We start from the raw sequence: 5,740 nt of genomic DNA, 5'->3' as shown, positions 1-5,740 counted from the left end.
TAAACCTATACTAAATCATCTCTTTCATATGACTTTAAGATAATTGAGAGGATTTTTGGGAATCATAGGTTACTGTCACATTTAAATTCCAGGTTATGGGAAACTTGCTCAGCCTTTATATAAACTTATAGCTAAAACTCAGCAGGCCCAAACTGAGAAACTGGTTTGGTCTCCAGAAACTCAAAAGGCTTTTAAGGTTCTTCAGACTGCTCTCCTGCAAGCTCCAGGTCTGAGCTTGCCCACAGGGTCAAACTTTAATTTGTTTGTCACTGAAAGAAAAGGTATGGCCTTGGGAGTTTTGACACAACTCCGAGGGCCTCACCGGCAACCTATTGCTTATCTAAGCAAAAACAAATTAGATGTAATTCACGTGGGTGGGCCCACTGCCTAAGAGTAATTGGGGCAGTGGCTTTATTAACACCTGAAGCTTTAAAAATAATTAATGGACAAAACCTTACTGTAGTGACTTCTCATGATGTGAATGAAATATTAAATTCTAAGGTTAATATTTGGATGACAGAGAGTAGGCTTTTTAAATATCAGTCATTGAGTTTGTGGAAATTTAAATTGTGCCACTTTGCTTCCTGAGAAGGAAAATAAAACACCTGATCACGATTGTTCTCAATTCCTAACTTTAAAATATACAGCTCGGAAAGATCTAATAGATACCCCATTAGACACTCCTGACATGGAAATATTTACAGATGGCAGTTTTTTTTTGTTCGGGATGAAAAGCGTAAAACAGATTATGCTGTGGTGACTGCTGAACAGGTTTTAGAAACAAAATCTCTCCCCCAGGGAACCAGTACTCAGTTAGCAGAGCTTGTGGCTCTGATCTGAGCTCTAGAGTTAAACAAAAGGGCAGCAGGTAAATATCCACACAGATTCTAAGTATGCTTATTTGACTTTACATGCTCATGCTGCAATATGAAAAAAAAAAAAAAAAAAAAAGGACAGTTTAAAATGGCAACAGGAGAACCTGTTAAACATTTTAGAGAGACCGAGAGACTTTTAACTGCTATATATTGTCCTTAAAAAGTAGCTGTTATACATTGCAAAGGGCACAACAAGGATGGGAGTAAAGTAGCCAAAGGTAATCAGCTGGCTGACTGTCAAGCCAAAAATGTGACACTTTAGGAAACCTCTTCACTGCAGACGCCTTTGATCTGGACAGGTCCTGTGAAACAGGAAAAACCACAATATACTGGAAAAAAATTTAGAAAGATATGAAAAATGAGGAACAATGATTACTGATAAAAGATGGTTACAGTCCAAAGATAGACAATTAATAATTCCTGAAAATACTCAATGAAAAATTCTTAAAGGTTTACATCAGAGTTTTCATTTGGGTTCAGAGAGTACTTACCAAATGGCTTCTCATTTGTTTAAAGGTAAAAATGTAATGAAAACTTTAAAAAATATGTTCAAAAAGTGTGAGATTTGTGAAAAAAATAACCCAAAGACTGAAAAACTTACAAAATCTAGATTACAACGTAGTGAAAAGTATCCTAAAGAAGACTGAGAAATTCATCTTACTCATATACCAAAAGCTAATGGATATTCTTGCTTACAAGTTTGGGTAGATACTTTTACTGGATGGATTGAGGCTTTTCCCTGTCATAGCGTACAGGCCGGAGAAGGCAATGGCACCCCACTCCAGTACTCTTGCCTGGAAAATCCCATGGATGAAGGAGCCTGGTGGGCTGAAGTCCATGGGGTCACTAAGAGTTGGACACGACTGAGCGACTTCGCTTTCACTTTTCATTTTCATGCATTCGAGAAGGAAATGGCAACCCACTCCAGTGTTCTTGCCTGGAGAATCCCAGGGACGGGGAAGCCTGGTGGGCTGCCATCAATGGGGTTGCACAGAGTCGGACACGACTGAAGCGACTTAGCAGCAGTAGCAGCAGCAGTGAACAGGCTAAATAAGTCATAATAAAGATTTTAATCCATGAAATTATCCCCAGGTTTGGGCTACCACTGAACCTTCAAAGTGACAATGGCTCCGCCTTTAAAGCTGCTGTAATTCAGGGGGTATCTAAAGCTCTAGAAATAAAATATCACTTACATTATTCCTGGGGACCCCAATCCTCAAAAAAGGTTAAAAAAGCTAATGACATTATCAAAAGACTTCTGCACAAATTAACTCAAGAGACACAAGACAATTGGATTAAATTCCTACCCATAGCTTTAATGAGGATGCAAACTGCCCCCCAAAAGGAGGGACTGTCCCCCTTTAAATGTATTTATAAAAGGCATTCCTTATGCATAGACATTGTTATAGACCCTAAAGCCTTAAAATTGACTAGTTATGTAACTCAGCTCTCAGCTTTTCAACAGACATTATTAAAACTCCGGGAGCCGACTCCTGACCCCACCTCTGAGTCAAGCAAGCCTCTATTTCACCCCAAAACTGAGGTCCTCATAAAAACATTGGGATCTGGGGGCCCGTCCCTCAAGCCCTTCCGGAAAGGCCCTTACAAGGTTATTCTTTCTTCTCCTACAGCTGTCAAAGTGCCAAAAATTGATTCATGGGTACATCACACTCGAGTTAAGAGGTGGTACCCTGACCAAAACTAAGTGATATCTTTCTATGTCTTTACTTTCTATGCTCTGACTTTGTACTTTTCAGATGGGCCTGATAACCTATGTGAGCTTACTACTGCTGACTCCAAATATCCTGAGTCTGACGTTTGATCCTCAAGACAATGCCTCCCTGTTCTGGGCTCACTCCTGCGCTACATTTCACAATTGGTCTAACTGCTGGGTCTGTGGACCACTCCCCTCTTCATCAGTGGAAGGCTTCCGGTGGTGGACATCTCCACTTCAAGGAAAAGACGTTCTCCACGTCTGTAAATACCTTCGATAACAATCACATGTGATGCCTCTTTTCATCTGATGACATCTACCAACCCTAAAATGGACTGGTGCAACACTTTACACTTTAACTATAGACATAATGTGACTTTTAATTTTGATTATACATTGTCTCGGTTCAATGACTATTTTGCTACACATAAGGCAAATAGGTCTAGATCTTATGGTTTTTTAGCCAACAACTTAATTAAAATGATTAAAAACAATTGAGATTTTTGCCTCAGGAAATATACAACATAATCATTTCCATGTTTTCCAACCCCAGTTCAGGTCCTCCCTTTGTCTGGCCAGGCACTAATTGGGACTGGATATCTCAGTCATGCTGGCTTGCTCCAAACGGGACTTATTAGATATGTGGCTCTTACCTATGGACATGGCTTCCCCCTGGTTGGAGAGGGAGATTCCCCCTGGGTCTAGCCTTTACTCACAGCTTTATATTTTCAGAGCTTCCAGAAGAGCCTGCTAATTAATCCACCTTAAAACTTGGTGGACAAGGTCTGTATTTCACTAGTATGATTATTTGGCTACAGTGTTTGTTCCCTTTTGGGGAACTACAGATGTTATGTTATGAGTGGATGTTTTGACTAATTTTAGTCAACAGACACTACAAGATTCTCAAAAGCCTATTTCAGCTCTTAATGAATTAAAAAGGTGGTTTTACAAAACAGATTGGCTTTAGATATTCTGACAGCTTCATAAGGAAGAACGTGTGCCATTATTCACACCCAAAGCTGTACATATATACCTGATATGAACACAAATGTTACTTATTTTACTAAACACATGAACAAGATGATTGGGTCCATGGATACTCCTGAAGCCTCAATTGCCTCACTTTGAGAGATGTTAACTAGTTCCCCGTGGTGGACAACTATCTTAATTACAATAATTCTGATTGTTTTGTTTTTGCTGTTTGATCCCTACCTCTGTAACTGTATAACTGGATTTATTTCTAGCTGCATGAAAGCTTTTAAGTTACAAATGCTTGCTCAAACTCCTGCTACTACTGCAGCTGCCTCCAACTACTATTTGGGGCCCCTGGATCAGATATCCTCAATATGAAGATTAGGAAAATATGTTGCCTCACCAATTTAGAGACAGTGCCCCTTCTCAGCTCAAAAACAGTTATGAAAAAAAAAGATGTCCCTTTTCTGTAGGCAACATAATTCTCCTAAAAGAAGAGGGGGGGATGAGAGGGTAACAGGCGGGAAGGCCAGGGGTCTCCAAATGCAGGAAATAGCCTGCAAGTGTCAGACATTTTTATCTCTCTTAAGTGGCAGGAGCAAACAAATTAGCAGTATTTTTTCCTTCTCTATACAAATTTAAAAGGAGGTTTCTCTTAAAATGCTAAGTTGCCATAATGACACCTGGTTTCACCTGAAGTTAACTATTCTCAAACCTAGAGATAACCAATGTATTTTTCTCATGAAAATGTTTGTCTTAAGCTATGCTAATGTACTATACATTTACCCCAAACTCTGTCTTCAAGTTGTTTCTGCCTTTTGGCTCAGAATCTACTTGACAAACTAGTAAGTTATACTCAGATAGTCCCTCTTATCTATGCAAATGAAACTATTTGTATGGTGATCTGCCCTTCTTCAAGATTCTTTTTTATTTTATTTTATCATTATTATTTTTCTTCTTCAAGATTCAAGTTAATCATTTTATGGCCCCAGGATGAACCATTTGGTACCAAGATTATCCCAAAATGCATCTTATGGGTGAGGGGCCTGGTGCCATTCTGAGTTTTAAGACATTCTTTCATTAACAGACTGCTAGTGACTATATAACATCTAGCTGAAGACTAACAGGGGGATACTCTTTCTGCCCCCTTCTGATGCCTATGTCAAAAACTTTCTCTATCTCCTTTATATTTAATAGTATTTTAATACACAAAAGCTCTGAGTGATCAAGCCTCGTTTCTGGCCCCCGATTAAATTCTTCTCCTCCCGGGACCAAAAATCCTGGCGTCTTTGTGTGATTCAACAACAACCTTTCACAAAGAAGAGAAAAATTAACCAGTGTGCTTCTATCAATAGTGGCAACTATCGAACTTAAACTGGGAAAAATACTGTTTTTTTGCCATCAGACCCCAAAAAGCAAGTTCTAAAAAAAAAAAAAAAAAAAAAAAGCTTCACTGCAGTTTCAGTGTTTTGTAAAGACATTCCTAGGATACAGTGTACCATTTCATGAGAAAAGAGGTCAGAGGAGAGTGTTCTTTGAATGTTCACTTCCATACCAGTTGTTACTTTAATAAGGTGAAACTGTACTGTCAGATGGCTTCTCAGTAAGAAGCGGCAAACAGCCTGGTACTTTCAGAAAACACAAATACTTGGTGAAAGCTGTTGCTGTAATGAAGGAAGAAATGAAGCAGTGAGCTTTTCTGGCAGGTGTCATTACAATACCAAGCTTTTACAGTGGGAAAATACTATTTTTACCATCAGGTCCCAATTTCCAGGTACACAAAACAGGTTTCCTTGCATTTTCAGAGCTTTGAGAAAGGACACTTTGGACACACTGTACAATTTTATGGAAAAAAAAAAAAAAGATGTCAGAGGAGAGTGCTGCGTGAGTTTCAACTGTCATACCTCTTGCTACCCTGATTAGGTTAAACTGTGCTATCAGCTAACATCCCAGCAAGTGGAGGCAAGAAGCCTGTTTCTGCCACAAAACTCAAAAACTTGGTCAAAGCTGTTATTTTAATGAAGAGAAAAATGAACGAGTGTGTTTTTCTGGCAGGTTTTGAGTTGAAACTATCTAGCTTTCACAGGTGGAAAAAGCTTTTTTTACTATAAGACCCCAATACCCAGTTTCACGAAAGTATGTTTCCTGTCTGTTTCACAGTTGTATAGAGACACACATA

The 5,740-nt window shown here is 39.0% G+C and overlaps 1 pseudogene; it reads left to right on the top strand.

Moving 5' to 3' along the window:
- The first annotated feature begins 2,632 nt into the window (after positions 1 to 2,632).
- Positions 2,633 to 3,939, top strand: LOC128066379 (endogenous retrovirus group PABLB member 1 Env polyprotein-like; annotated as a pseudogene).
- The last annotated feature ends 1,801 nt before the right edge of the window (positions 3,940 to 5,740 follow it).

This window comes from Budorcas taxicolor, chromosome 21, assembly GCF_023091745.1.
Source record: "Budorcas taxicolor isolate Tak-1 chromosome 21, Takin1.1, whole genome shotgun sequence".
NCBI classification, from domain to species: domain Eukaryota; kingdom Metazoa; phylum Chordata; class Mammalia; order Artiodactyla; family Bovidae; genus Budorcas; species Budorcas taxicolor.
The sequence above is the reverse complement of the archived record's forward strand: the minus strand, read 5'-3'. Positions and strand labels throughout refer to the sequence as shown.